The following is a 23568-nucleotide window of genomic DNA, read 5'->3' on the forward strand; positions in this document are numbered from 1 at the left end:
AATAGAAGGCATTTTGAGCAAGTTTGCTGATGACACCAAACTTGGAGGAGTTGTGGACTCGAATGAGGGTGGAAAGGCCTTGCAGAGGGATCTGGATAGGTTGGAGAGCTGGGCGATCACCAACCGCATGAAGTTCAATAAGAGCAAGTGCCGGGTCCTGCACCTGGGACGGGGAAACCCTGGCTGCACGTAGAGACTGGGTGATGAGACGCTGGAGAGCAGCCTAGAAGAGAGGGATCTGGGGGTCGTGGTAGACAACAAGTTGAATATGAGCCGGCAGTGTGCCCTGGCAGCCAGGAGGGCCAACCGTGTCCTGGGGTGCATCAAGCACGGCATCGCTAGTAGGTCAAGGGAGGTGATTGTCCCGCTCTACTCTGCGCTGGTGCGGCCTCACCTCGAGTACTGTGTGCAGTTCTGGGCACCACAGTATAAAAAGGACATGAAACTGTTGGAGAGTGTCCAGAGGAGGGCTACGAAGATGGTGAAAGGCCTGGAGGGGAAGACGTACAAGGAACGGCTGAGGGCACTGGGCCTGTTCAGCCTGGAGAAGAGGAGGCTAAGGGGAGACCTCATCGCAGTCTACAACTTCCTCGTAAGGGGGTGTCGAGAGGCAGGAGACCTTTTCTCCATTAACACCAGTGACAGGACCCGCGGGAACGGAGTTAAGCTGAGGCAGGGGAAGTTTAGGCTGGACATCAGGAAGGGGTTCTTCACAGAGAGAGTGGTTGCACACTGGAACAGGCTCCCCAGGGAAGTGGTCACTGCACCGAGCCTGACTGAATTTAAGAAGAGATTGGACTGTGCACTTAGTCACATGGTCTGAACTTGGGTAGACCTGTGCGGTGTCAAGAGTTGGACTTGATGATCCTTAAGGGTCCCTTCCAACTCAGGATATTCTATGATTCTATGATTTTACCCTTCCACAGAAGATGCCTGCAAACCTAGCACTGGCTAAGTGGTCAGCATCAAATAACAGTTGTTCATATCCACACCAGGATCGTGGCAAGATCATGTTGTCCCACAAATGTTCTTGGTAGTGAAAAGTAAGGCATCCTAAAGGAGCCACATAAATGGATTTGCGTTAGGATACATAGTGCTTTTATTTGATCTTTCAGTGAAGAAACAGTACTTCTTGCCTACTGTTTCAAGTCAGCTCTCATTAAGAAAGAGTAATCAAGGATTTGTGCAGAAGTGCGCCTTTCCAGCAGATAAGCACTCTGGCCCTGACAGGACAAGTACCCCCTGCTCATGACCATACAGACCACAGCTCAGTTCTGTAGTCTCCAGGATATCTCCACACCTTGCCTTCATTAAGGGGTGCATAAAAGTAATTCTGATTTTAAACCTACCTCTCTGTGCTGAGGTGTGCATCTAATGACACGTTATTATTAGCCAGGTCTTGTGGAAAGAATGTGTGCTTCCAAACAGAAACCTCAAGAGATTAATCACTCAGGCTAAAAGCTGTTATGTGCTTTAACACCTCAGATGAAGTAAGCTATTCCTGACTGTTAGATCTACCTAAACTCTTTGTATTTCTAATCATTTACACCTTCAGTCGATTATCTGAACCTATTTCTCAAAGGAAGCCAATTAGCTTCGATACATCTTCTCACATCATTCAATATAGATAAATAATAAGAAAAACTACAACTCCTGGTAGCTTTTTAATGTAATGGCAATCCCCCTTCTTTTCTTTAAGGCAACCTGGTATGTCATACTGCAAATTAATACTCTAGCTTGAATATGCAAAGAACAAGTCTCCAAAGAATTATGATTAGGAGAAATAACAATAAACTTCCATTTGTGCATTGGAATAATGCCCCATTACAAAATGTTTTGAAATCATATATAGAAAAACCACCATTTGGTTTACAATTAACTTTGAAGTGCAAATATAACCTCAGACAGCCATTAGTAATGACACTACAGAGTTGTGTCACTACAAAGACTGCAATTTAGAAATGGTGTGCGTATTAGCAGAAGCTGAGGGAAGTTTCAGACAGTTAGTCGAATAGAGAGAGAACAGCTCGGGACTCCAGAAAAACAGATGATTATGAAAAATTACATTAAAAGTATATTACATTATACCATGAGTCCTATTAGTTTCTTCCCCATCCACATCACACACACATGCAGGACGTCAGAGACAGCAGTGTATTCAGTTAAACATCAGCAATAACTGCCACTTCCCCTGCAGAGGAGTTTTCAGCCGTGTTTCTGTTTTACCACCCAGTGATGTAACGTGCCTTCAGGGAAGCTTTGCTTTACTGAGGCTGTAAAAGGAAAGATTGCACGGATGATGGCTGGATTTGCTGACTGTGCTACATTTGCCTTAGACACCTCTCTATAATTTCTTCTAGTAAAATGTATGTATGTATAGCAACGTAGTAAGAACCTACTAAATATTTTACTTGGAGACAACAACCCAATCAAAACTCTTGCTGGAGACAACAACCCAATCAAAACCACCTCCATCAATGAAAACCAAGTCCTGAGATGCCAAAACTATAAACCAGTATATTTGTCACCACCAATGGAAAAACATTGCTTGAAGTATTATTTGCAGAACTGAAATGTGAAATGCTAGAACAGAACTGCGACTAATACTGTCACTGCAGTTTGGATAGCCTCTTTAATGCAACTGTCATATTTTTCTAAAACTGACACGTGTCCCAAAATGAATATCAAACATTTTAAATTACATTTTCATCTCTTGTCAGAAGGACAGGAGAGGTGGTTTTCTCAATAGTCTATTAAGCTATTTTCATTACATGTCTTTTCCCCACAATGGAAAAGCAATTGTAGGATGATGTAACAAAAATTTCCTGAAAACACTTGTATGGTTTGGTAGTGAAACTTAGTGAGGTTGAAACCAGAAAGATAAGATTTTTCTTCTGTTCATCATTAATCTCTTACACCCACAGCCATTCAACCATGAAAACACACTAACAGATGAAAACATGTTAAATTAATCTATATTAAGTTTATACTACATTTATTGTGGAGCTTTTAGAAAAATCAAAGGTAGGCAAACAAGGGAAAAGAGAAAATGTAGAGGGAAAACACTAAATCTTAATAATGTCAGACTGAGTCAGAAGCGTAATTCTTATGGGTGATCCAGTCACACAGCATGCTATAAAAAAACAGGTCTTCATCTTTCCTATTAACATTTTCCCTCAGAACTTGCTTCACAGCTCAAGAAACATTCTGCAACTCTAACAGTTGATTTATGCATGATAACTTGACTGCATCTGAGACAGATTATTTGCTACACTTAGACCAAAGAATACTTGGAGTAAGGTCTGGAAAGTGACCACCCACATAAGTTCTTTAAAAAAAAAAAAAATTTTAAAAAAAATGCATTAACTGATATAGTAAAGAAAACAATTACAATTCTTTTATACCATTTTACACCAATTGACTGTTGTCTGAACATTTTTCATAAAATGCAGAACATGTGTCTGATAGTCCTAGAATGTGAATGAATACAAATCTGACTTCAGATTTTCTTAAAGTTTTATCCAATAAGTTACTACATTTAATCATCAGTGATACCGGCAATAATGAAGAATGTCAGATAATTTAAAAATTCATTTCCATTATTCACATCTTATTTTCATGTGTCTTATTAAAACTTTAATCCCAAATTTACAGCTGGGAAGTTTTGAACAAAAAAGTCAATTTGTGAACCAAAGCAGAAAATATGGAAAGAGAACTAAGAAAGCAAATATTAAATGAAATTAATTGCAAAAAAATGACATTGATAGAATGATCTGAAATAAGAAACAAAGCTGTTAATTCTAATAGTAACTCAGGTTTGAGAACAGCCTAGATTTTATGATACAGTAACAATTACAAAAAAATAGTAGTCCTTTTTTCGTCTGTGACTGTGTATTACCTATAAAACTTATTCTTTATGAACTGTCAATACACACAGCACATCTTTTGATACTCATTTGATAGCATCATATCTATATTTACAAATAAAATCTAAAACTTAAGGATAACAAGGAATCACAGGATACAGGAAAACCTGCTTTACGTACAAGTGTATGTCTGTGCAAACCATTTTTATCAAATAATATAGTTGGGAGACAGAAATTCAGGTTCTTCTACAGATGGGCTAATAATTATTAATCTTGACAAACTTGTCTTTCCTGAGCAAAATATCATACAATGAATGCAGCCCACACCCCTCAGGCCCCCTTCTTTTCTGCAGTACTACAGATGCACAATTTGTTCTTTTACTGTAAAATTTCATCACAGAATCTCAGCATAAAGTGCTAACAGCAGTGTGAACAAAATGCAAAGCAATGCAGGAAGACTTTCAAGAGTCTATAAATGATCTGAAATAGAAAGGTGTGAAAGATGCACCCTGTCCACTTCAATAGTCCTTAATGCAGAAAACTACAATGGAAGAGAACTACCGAGAGCTTCCTCTTAGCTGCCTGTGCAGAAACTATCAGATGTAATTTCTTCACCTGATTTCTGAAAACAAACTCAAAATACTGATCACCTACTGTGGGGATCATTAAAAATTTACTAAGATGAATGCAGGTCTTATAACATTGTGCTACTTCCAACCTAATGAGTTTGGTGGTTAACAGCTACACACAAAAGGAAAGGTGTCCACTATCAAACAACAACAGCCATACAGAGAACTTCCTTTACACAGAAAGGTCTATAGGGTATTATCATATCACAATTGTCCTAACCGTGACAAAGCAGTTCTACTATGATTCTAACATGCCAGGACTACTCGGACAAGAAAAAGCTGCCAGCATACATTACCACAAGTATCTGATGGCAGCATTGTCATTGGCTTGAGTTTCATTTGATAAAATTACAAAATTATTTCCAAAACTGTTCTATTAGCTTCCTAAAACAGAAGATACTAACAAAACAAAACAAAAAAATCAAAATCTGCATAAATCAAATAAATTGTCTGTATGAGCTACAAAAAGTTGCAAATAAAAATGTGATGAGAAATAAGGGATGAGAACAAAAAGTAGTCCCGTTATTGAAACAAGCCCAGAAGACAAATCATTGTGACTCAGAATCCAACAGTATCTCCAGCTCTTTCACCAGGTTGTGCATCTGCTTATCAGAAAACTGTAAATGGCACGTGAAAGAACAAGTCATGGATGTGTACTAAGTAGGATTTCTTGATCTCTATTTATCTTTACGTTTTCAGACCAGGGAAGTCTGCAAAAAGATTTTAGAACATAAGGAACAGTTTTAAATAACATACTTAGAAATTAGAAATAAACTCATGCTTTCTTTCAAAGGATATCAGCTGTTTGACTGCCACCAACAAATCCTACAAAAAAAGAAAAACTCCTAAACTGGGGCATCAGTTATGCCACAATCCTACTTCTTCTGACAAAGGCTATCAGATAAGTACAAACAAAAAAGGCACCAGGCAATCTTTAAAATAATATTATTTACTAGAATAACAATGTAATTAGTAGCTATAAGAAAAAAATATATATGTGTATATACATATATATATATATATATATATATAACCTGCTCACTTAACAGCTGCCATGATCTTAAATAAGTAATGTAGGTTGCTAGACTTGGAGACCACTAATCTAAGAGAAGAGTGGCTTGTCTAAGAGAAGAGTGGCTTGCTCAAGAAATTGCTCCTTTACCTGTAGATTGGAGCTCCTTAAATTAAAGCATACAACATCACCATCACTACCTTGAAAAGAATCCATTGGTATTTGCCAAGCACTTCTGTCATGCCATGCACAAATGATCAAGTGATCTATTCCTTGAAAACTAAAGAGCTGCTCAGTTAATAAATTTATAGAAAGGTTTATTAATGATAGCTTCTCTACACAAAATAGATATACCTGTCCGCTGTAAAACAACTGTGACCATCTCCAGCCTCTTTTTTTTTTTTCCTTTTTGGATGATTTTTTGGGGGGATTGTTTTGTTTTATTCATTTACTTTAAATACAAGAAGGCAGAATCTTCCTGGAAAAGATCCACTGTGACTGAATCAGAAGGGATTTGATCCCCCTTTTCTGTTACAATGATAAACCTTCCTTTTGTAGCCAGTTAAGACGGAACACAGATCATACATCACCCATTTTGCCGTGCAAGGCAAACATGTATAAGTTAAATGCCTCCAGTAAGCTTGTGAATATGAGAATAATGGGATTCTCCCAGCCTAAAGAAATCCTCAGAGGATGCAAAACTGGCAGGGCAAGTTTCATGACCATTGCTTCTTCTTGCTCTTCTAGTATAGTAAGAATTTAAGAGCAGAGGAAAGCTAATTGGAGCTAAGAATACAGCAGACACTGGTAGTTCTCCCTAAACCATTACTTCACAGATAACAGTAAAGGATACCTTTAATTCCAGCTCATGTTACTCAGGTGCTGCTGGTTAAAACAAGATAGTTTTAGTCTTCAAAATAAATCTTGGGTTCTACTGAGATACTGTAACACAGATAATCTCAAAGCCTACTTCCTTGGGTCTTTCTTCCAGATGTAATTTAAGCTGTCTCAAGCTTTGCCACAGATTAAGTGCTTACAATATGTGATTAAACCTTTAAATCTCCACAGAAATTTATTTGCCTTTAATACATTCCTTGCAAGCTATATTGTTTTTCTCTGTGATTGCACAACATTCCTGTAATGCGTGCCTCAGAGAAATTTAGCCTCATCTACCTTTTTACATTGCTATAATCAAGTTTTAGCCTCTCCCCTGCAATTTAATCACATCCATACCATTTGTAAAGACAGAAATACTATGCCTCTCCCATACAGGACTATTTTAGGCTGTAATCCCTGCTGATATTTTAGAAATTAATCTTTCCTAGGCTGATGGAATGTGAAAGAAAGAACACCAGGTATCATCAAGTATCTGAAGAAAGTATTAACTTCATTACTCTTCTATACATTCCTTTAGCTTTCAAACAGACAATCAAGACATGGTCTTGAAACTGCAGCATTAATCATACCTCATTGATTTGATTCAATTTAAAGTGTTCCAAGATCATTTTAGAGTTGGATACTGAGATTTAACAAGAAGATAAATTACAATATACTTTCGCAAAATAATTAATCATGACTGCTTTTGAAGCAGAAGCCTTCTCCTTCTTTGTCAGGGTCAGCTCACAGCATGGTTCTAGAACAAAACCAGAAAGGCCCATTTTTCCAGTACAGAGCATGTCATTTTAACAGATTTATCTTCACATTAGGCATTTTTACTAGAGGTAGGGAAGCCAAACAACTTTTGCACAGTCATATAAGTCTATAATACAACAAGGATTTCAACCAGCTTTGCCATGCCTTTGGCAAGTGAATCCTTTTCCTTATTTATTCCCTAGCCCTGTAGCAAGGAATACGCAAGTCATGGACATTAAACAGGGAGGTTTTCATCCCTTTCCAGAGTTCTCCTCCAACCTTATTTCAAAGAGTAATGCCTGATGAGACGGCCAAACTACACTTTGCTTTCTTGAGGTCTGATGAGACTGTCAAGCTACACTTTGCCTTCTTGTGCTCTTGAATGTAGGCAATTGGTAAAGGGATAGCAAACAACACCATCTCAAATCCTAATTAGTGAAGGCAAACCTGAGTGTAGCTGAGGGTAGCAAGGTAAAGTTAATTCCTAGGCTCTGCTTTTGTCCTGAATTTAGTTCAAACCCACTTTTTTGAAATACCCAAGTCCTCTTAGGATAGGTTTCCACACTCAATTAAAAATGGAGCTATAGAGATGCATTTGTTTTTCTTAAATCAGATTATTTAAATCTAAAAACATAACGTTTTCAGTACCTTTTATGTCCCAAAGAACATGTGTAGAACAAGATGTTAAGAGTAATGAAATGTCTGAAAGGAATCAGTCAAGAGATGCACTAGAAATGTATTCCTTCCCTTAAAAATGCTAGAAGATTTATTTGTATCTACAGCTCTTGCACAGAGCAAAATATTTCCCACAGTGACTTTTTCCCCCATTAGGAGTTATCAATTGCATTTTTACTCCCTCATCTAATAGATCTTCCATCATTTTCCATGAGAAGTGATTCCACAGTCTAATAGCTGAAGATCCAAAGAACCACATCCAAGTTAAGAATGCTGTTTACTTGGTGCCTGTTCATGTAACGTAGTAATTATCTTTTTTTTTTTTTCTTCTCTGAAATTTAATCTTCAAATGAACTCATTTGGCCTGAGTCCTGTTAGGTGGCTGAAAGCAGCCTTAAAAAGATGACAGGCAGTATCTCTTTTCATAGAGAAATATTGTATGAATTATTAATCTGACCCAGAAAAGATTATAATCAAAGACTAGCAGAGGCCCCTTGGGCACTGTTAGTACATAATTCTAACCTCGATCTTGAAGGCTTAGGGAACTGATATACAAAGGAGCAGAGTAATAAACCAAAGTGTACCTCACTGATACAGGAATTTTAAAGGACCATTGTAACATCTACTGTAGTGCTACTTACGCATGAGGATATATTTTCAATTTTTCCTCTATTATGACTACTTTTAAAAGATAGATGGAGATAAGTGTAACGCATTAAAAATGCATTCCCATAATTCTGAGGAATAGTAAAACTGAAGGGAGTGTACCAGCAGAAATTAAGATTTCCTAGTTGCAGGCCCATGTCTACAAAAATCAACAAAACCAGATATAACTAAGCACAAGGCAGACACCAAAGAGATCTTGATTTTATTCAATACACTGTGGCCAGACACAAAGTGTCAAGTCATAGCTTTGAGCACATATAAATGAAAAAAATGGTAAAGATTTTAGCTCAAGCATATTTCAACATTTGGAGTAAAGGTGCCTCTGCATTTACCCCCTGTAAAAATAAGATGTTGATGCAAGCTGCTTCAGTATTTTTATTGCTCTTGAAAAAAAGCAGCCCACATATCTTCACATTACTATCTTATTTATGAATTAAGAGAATTTACCCACACTAATTGGGAGTTAAAGCTTGTTAAGCTGTTCTTAACATGGCAGATCCTGGTATCACAGGGTAATAAGAGATGTACAACGTTCCACTGATTACATGTACAAGTAAGTAAAAGAGTGAAATCAGGACATTGGTTTCTAGATCTCCGAGCTTAATAGATTTTCAACACATATCGCATGAATTCCACATCCGCCCAAGTACAAGACATACTATATGTGGCATGTTGAAGGGGTAGAAACAAATAAAAATCTCTAGTTGCCTTAGAATATTACCTCTACCACACTTGAGCTATATCAGCATACAGCAGCATTGATGGGTCCTTGTAGTTCATTTGCTCAAAAAAAATACAAGTTGCCAGCTGCCTGCTTGTTCAGACGTGAATATCTGGTATCATGTACCATGTACGGTTCTGGGAACCGTAGCCAAAGAAGAGCGTTTACATTACATGTCACCTGAGAAAGCCATGTAAGGACATGGCTAACCCCAGCAGGCTTGAAATCTAACAAAATTGTCAGAAGATTTAATGAAATGCAAAACCTTTGCTGGTTTCTGCTGTCCTTGTGGGACACACACACAGCATAACACTTACAGAACCCTCAGGCTACCTCAAGATTGATATACATTATTATTTATGCAATAGATACAGAATTAATTATTTACAGCACATATTTAGCCAGGTTCACATTCCCTTATCTTTAAAAGAAGCTTCCCATTTATTTCTCATTATTTGTAACTGCAGATTTCCCTCTTTTCTCTTTTTCTCCTTCTGAAAAATAATTTTTGCTCCTCAAGTCCGATGAGAAAAAGCAGAGGTGTGTATGAACAATCCAAAAGCCCTCATTGTCCAGAAGATGAGAAAAAACATACAAGCCTTTACATAATTAAAAGACAAGTTACAAGAGAATACTCCAGAGTAGACAGCATTTAAGTGAGCCAAAATTTCAGTACATACTGCATTAAGATGAAACTCCTTGGTGGGTATGTGTCTTCTCCCTATTACATATGGTTCTGTTTCAAAACATAACAGAGGGAATACTTAGATAAATCTTATTACAGTAGTTTCTGAATACTTCACAATCTTCAATCAACTTTCTACAGACTGTCAATGTTTTCGTTGTTTGAGTTGCTCAGGAATGTTCTGTGCAAAAAAAAGGGACTGATCCTGCAAGGTGCTGGCTTGTAGTCCTGATCTATCCCATCACACAAGTGCAAGTGGAATTTCAATCTTGTTCAATCTAAGCACATGTAAAACTATTTTGCTCAGTTGGCACAGAAGTGTTTAGCATCTTAGAAGATTCAGAACATAAGTTCAACACTTCTTTATGGATATTTATTTATGATACAGAAATCTGTTTCTGATAAGAGGAAAGTAACCTCTTAAGGCACCCTTAACCTGAGTGTTCCTGGCATACATTCCCTCTGCTAACTTCTCTTTCAAAATGTTGCATACTTTGACATCCACTGCTTTTACCAGATTTATTTTTAAATGTTACAAATTGCTTTCAGTGTTCCAGTCCCAGATACCAATGTACAAAAATACAAGGCTTCTGAAAGATAGTGTGGTTGAGTTCTTGCATCAGATTAGGTAGAGACAAGACAGTAACAAATGTATACTAGGCATTCAGGAGAGTATTATTTGCAGGTTTTGGAATTTTAATATAACTTTAAGTTTGAGCACACTTTCACAGCAGCAACAAACGCCAAGTCAAAAATATTGCCACTGATTTCAACAAGTACGACAGTAGTTGTGGAGTTGAATATCCAACCTCTTTTCTAGCCTCCAAAATAATCAGGTGCCAGCAATTAAAGAAAATATTCTTCAAACTCAAAATCATCTGGGCACTTTATCTGAAATTCCCCACCAAGTAGTATTCCAGGCAAGGCAGAGGAATTAGTTATGTGGGGTTCATAATCCAGCCGTAAACACTGTTTAAATCCACTTCATGATTTCAGCCATCTAACCGTGTTAGTTTACACTGATCCAAACTGTCACAAATCACATTCCTCAGGCCCACTCTGGGTACTCCTGCAGCTCAGTCTGACTTCAGACAGGCTCTAGGAGAGACCTGCTATTATAGTTACAGCTGCCTCAGGCCTCCGTGACATCTGTCGAACAAGAATCAGCAGCCTTTTCTCCATATTCCCTCAAGATGCACAGGCTCAAATTCCCATTAGGCCTTCTGTTGTGCCCTCCCTTGTCAAAGCTGTCACCTTTCATATGATCTCAAGAAGTCCTCTAGAAGCCACTAGTTGTTAGCTTTTCTGCTAAACACTCAGAAAACATTTTGAAGCCCAGCCCTTGCTTCTTGCACCCAAATCAAAACATGAATTTCCCTTACCTTCTCCCAGAAGGATACCTGCAGAAGCATAGCTGTCCCTAAGATTTTTCTCACGGAGCTTTTGGGAGAATAGGCTTACTATCAAGTTTCCACATGAATTGATTTTAGACCCAGCTCTAAAAGCAATCTGTTACCAATCTCTTCTAGGGCACCTAAGAAACCCAGCTAGCCCAAACAATACCATAATTGTATTATCTCATTGGCTGCATTGCAGAAAAACACATGCAGAACTGCTGTTCGCTTTCCTCCAGATCCCACAAAGCTTGCCTTATTAGTTTTAAGTGCTTGCAACAGCACATTTGTTCTTGCATTTGTGTCCCCAAAATACCCTATCTGTCCATATCAGTTTGTCAGCAATGCCAGTCTCATTAGTTGTTTTGCACAGTCCCCTGCCTACCCAATGTGAAGCTTGCAGTGATTGACATACATGTCAGCATACACATCCTTCTTTGGAGTTCACACGGAAACAAATCCAATGACCCACGGAGCATCACAGCCTCACAGTCAGAAACTTAGGTGAATGCTTGGTAAGTCAGGGTGGAAAAGCAGTTTTGAGGCAAAGAGCCAATAGCAAGAAGCTCATATCTCAGTTTTTGCTCTTAATCAAACAAAACTCAGCCAGCATAAAAAGTAAATAATCACTGAATTATCAGTTGTTTCTAAAAGTTATCCAACTACGTTATGTGCTCACTTTCTGCTGATGAATTTTTCTCACACCCCTGCCACAGATGCAGCTACTGTTTTGTACTCAGGTGCAGCCTGTCTCAAAGGACTTGTATAGGTAAATACTAACTCACGCAGAGACATGCCTACTGTTTTCTCACAGACCCTTTTTAATTTGGGGCTTTTTCCTTTGTTCTTTTCAATACAAAGTAAAATGCAGCATCCAATCACTTTGATGCTTCCGTTCACTGTAAATTTGAGCTTTAATGCATTCTCCCCACCTGCATCATAATACTATATTTGGCATTAAATTGAGTTAAATTAAACTTGATAATTGACTTGATAATTAAACTTAAATAAGCCTGTTGGTTTTGTTGTTGTTTGTTTTCCTCCTTTGTAAGCACCTTTTCTCATTGGGCATATAAGTAAAAAAAAAAAACAACTATATATTTTGCATGTGGAATATTAACATGCACAAAGAAGGCATAAGGACATGAGCACTAAGGCCTGATGTAGTCAGCAAGAATTTGGGATAAAGTGGCTCATCTAATTTTTATACAACTGGTATGGTATCCCCCAGCCTTCAACCTATTTATTAGTCCCTCTAAATCTGAATCTCTAACTCAAGTATTTGTTCATCTGACATCTGAAATCCTTACAAGTTTGGGACAAGGTTTTTAAAACCAATAATAAAAAAAATGCAACATGACAATGTTGAAAATGGCTAGAACAAGTTTATTGACCTTTCTGTACTCACTGTTGAAGGGAGCTTAATACATTGTCTGCTTTTCGAAATAATTTTCTGTTTTTTCTTAATATTTTAATTCACCTTTTTAAAATTTATTTCTAATTCTTAGCGCTCTACTGATGTTCAAGTTCTTTATCATAGAAGTGAGTGAGTGTTCTGTGGTGATGGTCAATCTAGTGTTGATGAGAAGCTTATTAAATGCAATTGACATAATTTCAAAGAGCTGTGAGGGAGCAGAACTTTTCTGTACTTGCCACACTTCTCACAATGAGACAGCTCAGTGCAGTTCTCTAATATAACACTGCATGAATTTTTTCACAAGGTAACAGTCTTACGAGATGTGCATGTACTCCATGTGGGGAGAAAATACAGATAATACAGATATGGCAGATTTATGCCATGTATTACCAATGCACTGTCTTGTATTTCATTAAATTTTATTTTTAACATTTAAAACATTTAATCTACTGGTTCAAATTTGGAAGCATATATCAGTTGGTAGAAATTCTGTATTGGTAACTGGTAGAAATAAGATTCTTCTATAGAGTTAGAGAGCTTCTGTGCACCTAACAGATATGCTAGACTGTTCCATGCTGACAAACCATTTCATGTGTTCCACTATAGAAATTCTTAGCGAAAAAACAGTCCTTCAGAATTATTCTTCTCAGGTCTACTGCTCACAAGATGAGATCAGTAACTCTTCAGGCCCAGAGAAAGAACATTTGACTACTCTTTTCAGATTGAGCATCACAGGGACCCCAGTGCCATTTTATCCTTTCCCACAACTCAGTCTCAGTGAAATACGTTATTCTGAGTCACAGAAATCTAGATATAGTCAAACTGCATACAGTAATCAAGACTTCTGATACTGGCATTCATGCCTGCATTTCCTTTCTCCATTGTCCTTGATGAGACTCACAGTTCTCTGATATCCTTTGACAGAAGGAAGGAAGCAAGGAAGGAAGCAAGGAAGGGAACTCTGGCAGTTTTAACAGAAAACAGGCAGATGCATACAGGCTGTGGCAAAAAGTCTCCATATGAATCAATATCCTGACTGGGAAAGAAATAAAGATCTCCACTTCTTTGACAGAGCAGCTGCCAAACTGTGCCCTCCTGGATCCATTCCACACTGTCAATGGCACAGATAACACACGATGCTTCCATACACCTGCACAACACAGTACTTCCCAGAAAGAACAACCATAAAATTTCCCAGAAAAATTAAGAAAGTTGTGTGCACTATGTTCATTAGTAACTACTCATTTAGTCTGGAACTTGCCACTGGGAAAGAAAAAAATTCACTGATGAACCTCACAACAATAAAGATGAACCTTTCCAAAGTTAAATGTACAGAGGCCACGTAAGTAGGCAAAATTAATAGAAAGTCTCCTTCAAACATGAGCCTTTCTGAGCTCACTTGCTTTTAAAAAATATATTCATAGTTAATTGAAAACAGCATAGCACTAAAATGGATCCAAGCTTCAATGTCATCTATGATGGAAATATGCTGATGCAGATAGGAATTATACTTTAATTTCTTGTGACTGATTAAGATAAAAGGAGGTCTACAGTTTAAGTTTGCTGTGCAGTAGTCCTCTTCAAAGCTCTCAGAAAATAATGTTTTCTAAAAAGAGATACCGGAATTTACAAAGGATAGGAATTAAGTTATGAAAAGAAACAGCAGACAGTAGAAAAAGCCATAAATTCCAATGAAACCACGGAAAACACTAATAATTTAGAGCACCTGTCAATCTGTTCGAGAAACAAAACCACATTTAATAATATTGAAAATAGAAATACATATTTCTTCCTTTGATTTGCACTTTAAATTCTACCTTACACACTGTGCTGGAGAAACCTTCCTCCTTTCCCTAACTTCAGTGGAATAATACTTGGACAAAAACAGTTCCAGGGCAGTACCCTTAATGCAGTATGTTACTCCATATAGTCTGCTTGAAGGTGATTATTTGATCTTCTGCCTGATACAGACAAGAGAAGATCTTGTCAGGTAAGGACTGGCTGAGTTAGGGCCCTGCCACAAGCAACTTCCATTCTGTTATTTACAAATATATATATCATTTGCAGGTTGCCTACAATCTAAGTGTGATTAAGAAATTCTTCACTTACCCAAACTCTAAAGTAAATCCGGGAAAGAAACATACCAGATTACTGCACTTAAAGATGAACATATTGAATGCCATTTCAGCTACAACGTTCAGACTCAGACTTCTAACTTTCTGTGCTTCTAACTTTTACTGTGCTTGGATTTCCATTTATTATGTGACACTACAGAAGCTACTGGTTCTGTCCTGAAAAAGCATCGGAAATCCTACTAGCTAGGATAACATACTTAATGACTGTGAAGACAAGTTCCATCACTGTAAAACAGACAACATGTTCACTCAGTTCAGTATCTAAAATACCAAATCTATTTTTCACCTAAACCATATTTTGAGTTGGTTTTACATCACAGTATCATAGCACTAAATAGTCATCATTCACAATGGCTCTGATAAGACTGGCAAATTACTCAGTCTCTTTCACTTAGCAGTTCTGGTTTGATTATTTCATAACAGCTGGAGGAAAAAAAAAAAAAAAGCTTTCCTCAAAGCACTTTGATTGGAGAAGTTGGTCAGTCCGCTGAGTTATTTTACAAGTACTACTACAAACATAAAATATTTATGGACATCTCTAACAAGTCTGAAAGTATTACTCACCAACACTGCACACAGCTATTTCCAGCAGGGTTAATTGGGACAAAAATAAAATAAAAAAAAAATGTATTAGACCTAATTGGGAACCTGAACCTACAGCAGGTAACAAAAGTTAGTTCCTAACCAGCAGCTTATTAAAAAACAAACAAACAAAACCAGACAGCACATTAAATTCTAGCTTCAGCCATGATAGCATGAAACATAAGTGACTGACAGTATTTCCACAAAGTAGCTGTCATAAAAATGAGATTTCCTTCCCTCAAAACAAGCCTTTTTTTCAAAAGCTGTCAACATATTTATATGAAATCAAAGGGAATTGCAAGCATTTTTAGGACAAGAACAGAACTCAGTGTATTACAGACAAATTGAAGAAGTCATATGAAATCAATAACATGGCATTCAACAAAGATAACCACGACTGACTGTGGAACTGTTAACACTTCATGCCACATAGCAGAGCTAAAAATCTCACTCAATTGAGGATTCTTGTCTCGCTGTATTATTAAGTTTAAATAGTGGGGGAAAAAAAGCCAACATAAAATTATCTTGTTACTCTCACAAAATTAAAGTTTGCAGTCAGCTACAAGTGTTTCCACCTAGAACTGGTAACGTGGGTGGAAGGACACCTTGCAGGTCCATTTATTTTACCTCCAAATAAATGGCTAAACCTACACATTCAATGTTTACTCAGCGTTTGTTTCTGCTATACAAACTCCCCCAGTTTGTCTCAGCTTGTCTCAATTATAATCCAAATAAACTGTTTCTCTTCCATTTAAAAAGCACAAGACACATCCCAAACGGGTTTCTACTGTCAAGAGATTTAGGATTTCTCAGCTGGGTTTGATAAGGTTGACGTAAAACTCTTGCCTTTTCTGAAAAATGTGAATACAGTGAATATATTTGTCTATTTTTATGATGACTGACATATATAATGTGATAAATGCAAAATTAAATAGAAATCAATTATTCACTCAAAACTATTAAAGAACTAGCAATACTGGTAAGACACTAGTAAAACATACTGAAAACTTTGGCACCTGTAAATTTTTCTTTTGCGACAACTGTTCTTTCTGCACTTGATGACAATACTACCTTATGTAAAAGCTTTCATTTTCCCTGATCAAGTTCATTCTGTTACACACTACAGAAGGCATTACTCTCTCCCTCGTTTTCAGTTAGCCTAAGGGATTTTTGAAGATCATAACCACCAGGATTATTATTCAGACAATACTGCTTACAATCAAAGGCTGAACTGTTCCACTGCCATAACACAGCAGAGTGGAAATACAATGGAATACAAAACAGATGAGAGATTTCTGTAGCCTTATTAAATAATGCTGCTACAAAAGATTGCTTCCTAGACAAAGAATACTGTTTATGGTATCCCCTCTCCCACCCCCACAAAGTTGAACAACCACGTCCCAAAAACCACACGCAGGGACAACCAGCATTCAACTACTCTTCCTGTACATAGGCAAAATAATACACTGATGTGCACATGATACTTAGGTTGTGTCTTATAAAATATGGTAATATTTGTGTAATCCTGTCTGCCACCTGCTCTCTCTCTCAAGCAGCAGTGGACCTGTGTATTTTTTTTTTTTAATGATGCAAAAATAATCCTACTGTTTTCCTTCAGAACTCTCATTCTAACTTTTTCTTTTACTGCAATGTTTAGAACAGCATGGCTAAGCTTTGGTCTGTTCTGACCAGTGCTCATCAAATTATTCAGAGCCACTCTGTCATGAGTTTGCATCTCCCATCTGTTTTTATATTACTGATTTTTTGTCTACTTTATGTCAGAAGCTCTTCAAAAGCAAGGACTATAGTATTGTTCCATTTATAGAGCACCATATACATCATTTCCTGAATATAACTGCAAAACACTGATGGATAAAATAAGTAACAAAAAGTAGTAATATCACAACTATCTGGTTTTTAAACTGCAAGAATTTAGTCACAAGAACTAAATACACTACATTCTTACTTATATGAAGATTTATAGATTTTTCTATGAGCATTCAATGTGTAACTAAGGACACCAACCTGGGTTAGACCTTGGACACGAGACTGATTTACTCTACCTTCTCAGTTAATTGCAGTAATAGACAGGGGGGTAAAATAGATTATTTTCTTTCACTGTTTCAGGTTAAAAACATGAACATTCTCTCTCACAATTGTTCAGCTGAAGTGTTGTAACTTAACCATGTATCTTGGACCTAACAATTTTCTCTGCAATATCAAGATAAAGTAAAGAACAAAGTGGGAAAACTGAAGGTAGATGCTGCGTGTATTCTACATGACAGTTTTTTTTTTTCCTTACCATCCACTGTGCCTGTACGCTTCCTAGTTGATCAAACTATATCTGTTGGACTAGCACAGAGTGCAGCACGAACCCATTTGCAAAGGTGACTGAGAACATATTTTCAAAGACTGGAGATGGTCGTATATTCAGTATATTCACACATTGAGTACATTTGAGAGAAACCAGAGTGAAGACTGTAGCATAGTGGGAAGTAACAAAAAATTCCAGTTTAATTTTTATAACTAATAGTTCAGAAGTTTATCAGAACATCAAGGAAAGGATAGGGCTGAGAACTGGAAAAGTGTGCATGATCTGGAAAAGCGCAAAAATCATATCACAAGTTAGCAAACTCCATGGTTGACTGGCCACTCTTACTAATAAAATGGTGTTTTGTCCAATAAAAGAGTCACTTTTGAGTTTTTTAAAAAAAATATATATATATCTCCAGATCTTTGAGAAATATCAGGCTGGAAGCTCTGCATGGAACTGCCACTATTCAGGGGCTTCACAAATTGTGCTTCCAAACTCATATTGCCCCAGGAGTGCAAGGAACATGGAAATAAATGTACTGACAACAAAAACTCAACATTTTTGTATTTTGAGCATTCATAGCTTGCCTCAGTTTGTGTATGATATCTTGAGCTTTGACTTGCTATTTTATCTTCACTATATTATTTAGGAAATACAACATTTGCGAGGTTTTATCTTACCATATTAAGTTCCCCGCCTCTATATTTCTTACTCACAACAACCTCAGATTTCTGAGGTAGCAATATAAGAAACAGGTAATTGTTGTTTCAAATAGGTCATTAGCATCAGGAAGAGAAATTCTGAATAAAAAGATACTTTGCAATTGAATCAGAAGAAAGGCTTTTTTCAAGACAAAGTCCTTTCTGGTGCAAATAACTGTCCTTTAGTCCATGTCCTCTTATTGGGACCTTTAAAACTTCTCAAAGGGTGATGATGAGCATTTATTTATTTATTTATTTATGAAATTGATTGATTGAAATAGTGGCAGTCTTAAGAAAATCTCCCTAAGTTACCCATGTTATCCCATTACAGAAGTCATTGAGTTCAGTGAGCATGGACTCCACTCAGCAAATATCGATGCCAGTGATTTTATGATAAACAGGAGCAAAAATAACTATACACCTAGGTACCTTAATACTTCCAGAATACTGTTGATCTTAATCTAGTTTTGGAAAAAAAAAAAAAAAAAAGGAGTGACCACTGGAACTATAGAGCAATGTAACTTCCATGACCTTCAAGAAAGCCTCAGGCTCTAAAGTATACATCATTGTCTAGATGCTCAGGATTCAGAGCATTGTGTCAGTCATAAAAAGTCAATAGCACAAAGCTTGAAGAGTCCAAAAATACAAAGATGAGTCTTCAGTGTTTATAAAGCGCAAGCAGTCCTGACCTGGAGAAATAATAATGCTATTCATCTGTACCTTACAAAAATGATGGAATCACTAATTAGAAGAAAGTTACATAGCATATTTGAAGTAAAAATCTGAAAGAATAGCCAATATGGATTTCAAAGGCAAAATTTTCATCCATAAAGATGGTTATAAAAGGTTACAGAGCTGATTATGACAGCTCATTCAAACTGTTTGATATTCAAAAGGCACTTGATGACACATCTCCTGCTGAAAACCATAGGAAAAAAAAATTGGGTTACACAGAAGGAAATATCCTATGGTGAGCACTAATTGCATTCATCTTTTATTTATATATGGAAACCTCATAAAATATTCCCTACTTCAATGCCATCCAAATACTTCCCAGACTGAGCTATATTTAGGACTCTGCCCCACTCTCTGGAGATGGACACTGCCACACTCCAGGATACAACTTCTCTGGATCATGAAAAATCCTAAAATTCTAATAGCAGAGAGACTTACTGATGTTTTTTGTTTTTGTTTGTTTTTATAACAATTTAAGTTAGCACGGTTTTGACTTGCCTGATCTATCTGCATTGTTCCATTAACATCATCACAAACTACCAACAAGTATTAATTCCAGTAACTGCATCCTTGTGCCCTACTGTTGGTATGATTCCATTGATATTAATGTCATTCTTCTCTAAGTCTTTGGGTTAAATTTTAACCAGATGCAGCTTCTATTTCTAACATGTTCTCCTTCCCCCCCACACACTTAGCCTAGCTTCTTCTGCTTCCCTGCTGTGTATCTGTTCCATAAGACCATTCTCTCTTCCTGAATTTGTCATTTTACTAATGACAAATGTTACAGAAAGTCAGGAGAAAAAAAACAAAAACACTTTTTTTTTCTCATGTCTCCATACGACAGATTATGAACATGAAGAACTATTTTTCTTATAATGTCAGTTACAAGCACTCATTCATTGTAGCAACATGCAAATATAAGAGAACTTTAATTTGCAAATATTCAAGCAGTTGGATTTTGTAATCTTTGTAGGTCCCTTCCAACTGAACTATTCTATATTATAAAGAGCAACTGTAACCCAAAACATCTTACTGTAAGTTCTGGATAGTATGCAATTTGCCTTCACAACGGAGAGTTGAGGACATGGGTATCTCAGGAACATGCATCTTAAAACAGAATTACTCAAATCTTCTGTGCTAACACACTTATACATATGCTCATAATACTTTAGTGAAATAGAGAAGCTATCATTAGTTTGTACAAGTAACAAATTTTACAAATATATGTAATGAAACTTATATAAGTCCATTAACTAAAGCTGTTTTCCATTTTCATGTTAATGTATTTTTTCCAGGTAATTAGGGGAAATATGGACAAATTGTTTCAAAAAGCCTAATCCAGAAGATGAATGGATTCTTTAAATTACAACTAACATATTACCTATTTTGTTCTGTATCTATCATTACACTAAATGGTAAAATCGAAAGGGGGTGGGAAGGGAGGTGAAACAAAACTATAAAGGAATTGTATGAAGAAAATCATCATTCTGGATGTTGAAAAAAGATGACACATTTAAGTATTTAACTAGCTTCCACTTAAATAGGAAGAAATATATTCTATGTTCAGTATTGGCAGATATTTGACTTCATACCTGCGCAACTGTGCTTGTCTAAGTCAGTTCTTCAATAGATCTATTTACTGCCACACACCTGAACATAAAGCCTTCCAGTTAGGAGCTGAGCACACTAATCCTGTCTGACTCCTGGGACAGCTAAACGTACTCAGCATTTTAAAAACCATAAACACTAAAAAGAGAAAAACTTTTTTCAAAGAAGTTCAAAGAATTTTATTTGCCCACAAATTAATTCTTGAGTCATTTCAGTGAAGAGCACTGAGTATTAATGTTGAAATGTATCTTTTCAACAATTTTAAAACAAAAGACCTTGACTTTTCATTTTGAAATGAAAAATTGAATTCCACGATAATTAATAATTAAAAAAAAAAACAACTTTAAGAGTAGGCCTTACCTGTTCTAGTAAATTAATATGCACAAGCCTGTTTGGCCTCAGGCCAGCTGACAGGGAATGACTCACATCCACACTATCGAGAACCCTCTTCTCCTCCAAACAATTTGCATCCTAACAGCTTATTGGGAAAGGTCCCTGGTCAATGCTGACTTAAATCATACCTTGGTATTGTTTGCAAATTTGGCAATGAACTGAGGTTAAAATTGAGCCAAAGACCTTTTGACAAGTGCAATTGTACAGACAATGAAGCTCTAATACCCACCAGTGTTCCATGGCACTATTTAACTCACTAGAATTAACATATCCTTTATATTCTTGAACTGAAAAATTGATTTTTCTATGAATCCAAATACTTTTTTTTTTTTTAAAAAAAAAAAAAAACAACACCTGAAACCAACAGCAGTTGCACAGGAGCCAACAGCTTTATTCTAGTTTTGGGCTCAAGTGGCCTGATTATTTCATTTTAAACATCCTGCCTTGTGACAAATGCATGGACAAGGGAAAGTGGCAACACAGCATTTATCTTACCCACATGCTAGTTCCAGTAGTTTTATTGCAGCATAGATATTTAGATTTTCTACTCCTGTGGAAGGCTGTACAGTGAAAGCCTGTATCATGATGAGTAAGTGATGAAGTTCCTCATGTTGACTTCATTATACATATGTTTTAGAAATCCTAGATTTATTAAATATCTATCACTTTCTAAACAAAGTATTTGAGCACCATGAAATTTAAATTATTTTTTCCCCAACATACTGCTGTGAAATGTAGACACCCTCTTAACCTCACTTCACAGAATCCAAACATAACTACAATCAAGGGAAAATGAGAGAGCGGTCCTTCTAGAAGGAGACAGTCTAGTAAACTAGACTTCTGCTGTGAAACGATCACTGGAGACACCCTTCGCTTTCCAAAAGGCAAGCCTCCAGAGATTGCACATTTACACTTCAAGACACAACAGTCCTTCAGGGCTGAGAGACAATCAAGTGTTCAGATATTCAAGTTCAGTAAATGCAGCTAAATCAGAGTCCCCTATACCTGTCCAATTCCCACAAGAGGTCAGTGGCAACATCCACCTATCCTAAACCACAACTCCAGCCACTGGACTGTTCTTTCTCTTTCTGTGTGAATGAAAGGTTCTGTAAAATATCAGCACAGAAATTTATGTGCCTCATGCAGCATTTTAGCAAAGCAGCTGGTGATCCACCTGCCTCCTATAATACAGGAACTCCTAAATTTTGTATGACTTGAAACTGGAAATAGAACACAAGAAAGTTCATGGGCTATGTAATAAAGAAGAGGAGCAATAAAATTTTGCCTTAATAAACACCCTAGCAACCCACAGATACTATTTATCTTACAATAAAGTTTTTTTTTGGGGGGGGGTTGTTTGTTCGTTTTTTAATTAAGCTTTTTTTTTTTTTTTTTTTTTTTACCACATTTAATGAGAAAACAGTAAATTTCAAGTTCTTGGAACAGCAAAGTATTTTTTCCATACTAACAGTAGCCCTACCCTTAACCTTTTTTTTTTTTAAAAAAAAAAAAAAAGTGTTCTTGCTTTTCAGTTTGATAAGCTCTTCAAAAGCATCAGCTTAATGATCTTCTTCCTTCTTCCGCTGTCTTTTTACATATATTATATACTGCATATATGCATTATAATCACATCATTCACAAGTTTCTGAACTTTTTTTTTTTTTTTAAGAAAGGGTTTCACTACCGTAATCAGTCATTGAATGTGACAGGCAGAGAAAAGAAACTCCTAGATCAATATGGGTTTGATAAACGGTCTCGATCTCGAGGTCCTCATTCAGTAAGCAGGCAACTATTGTGCTATGTGGACTGCACCACAGGATTAGGTGAATGAGGCATCCCTAGAATACATGCTTCCTAGGAAACCTGCCAACAATCACTTCCTGCAAGACGATTTCTTACCCAATACTTTCACTGTGACATGTCTCATAACTGCTGTTTTATGACCCTGTTTGGTTTTCTGCATCAACTGGGATGATATTACCATAACGACAAGCCTCTATTTAGTGAGACCAATTATTCAAAGGTTATTTCTAGTCTTGTGACAAATCATAGGCTTCTGCTACTTCTTTTTTTCCTCCAGTGACTGAATATCAAGAATAACCTCAATTTCCTCATTTTGGAAAATTTCTTGTGCACACTGTATGTCCTTACAAGACAGAGGAGAAGTGCTGAATTTGGAGCCAAGCTTAAGTGCTGCAGAGAATAAAGGGGAATTCTGCTTGCCCTAATGAGAGGTCCCATGGAATAAACTAAGTGAGGTCATTTAACTCGTCAACACCAGATATCAAAGACTATAAAGAGATTACTACAGTAAAGTGCATGCTTTTCCCAGTCAAAGTCTCAAAAAAATCTATTTTCATGTTTTTCCTGTTTTTCTAATATCTGTGATCCACACAGATTTTT

At 36.7% G+C, this 23568-nt stretch overlaps 1 long non-coding RNA gene across 3 annotated transcripts in view; it reads right to left on the minus strand.

Annotated features, from left to right (window-relative positions):
* The window catches only part of LOC137857922 (uncharacterized), a 236476-nt gene that overhangs the window by 178988 nt on the left and 33920 nt on the right, over positions 1–23568 (minus strand). The gene's annotated exons all lie outside the window — the stretch shown is intronic.

Source organism: Anas acuta, chromosome 5 (genome assembly GCF_963932015.1).
Source record: "Anas acuta chromosome 5, bAnaAcu1.1, whole genome shotgun sequence".
In the NCBI taxonomy this organism is placed as follows: domain Eukaryota; kingdom Metazoa; phylum Chordata; class Aves; order Anseriformes; family Anatidae; genus Anas; species Anas acuta.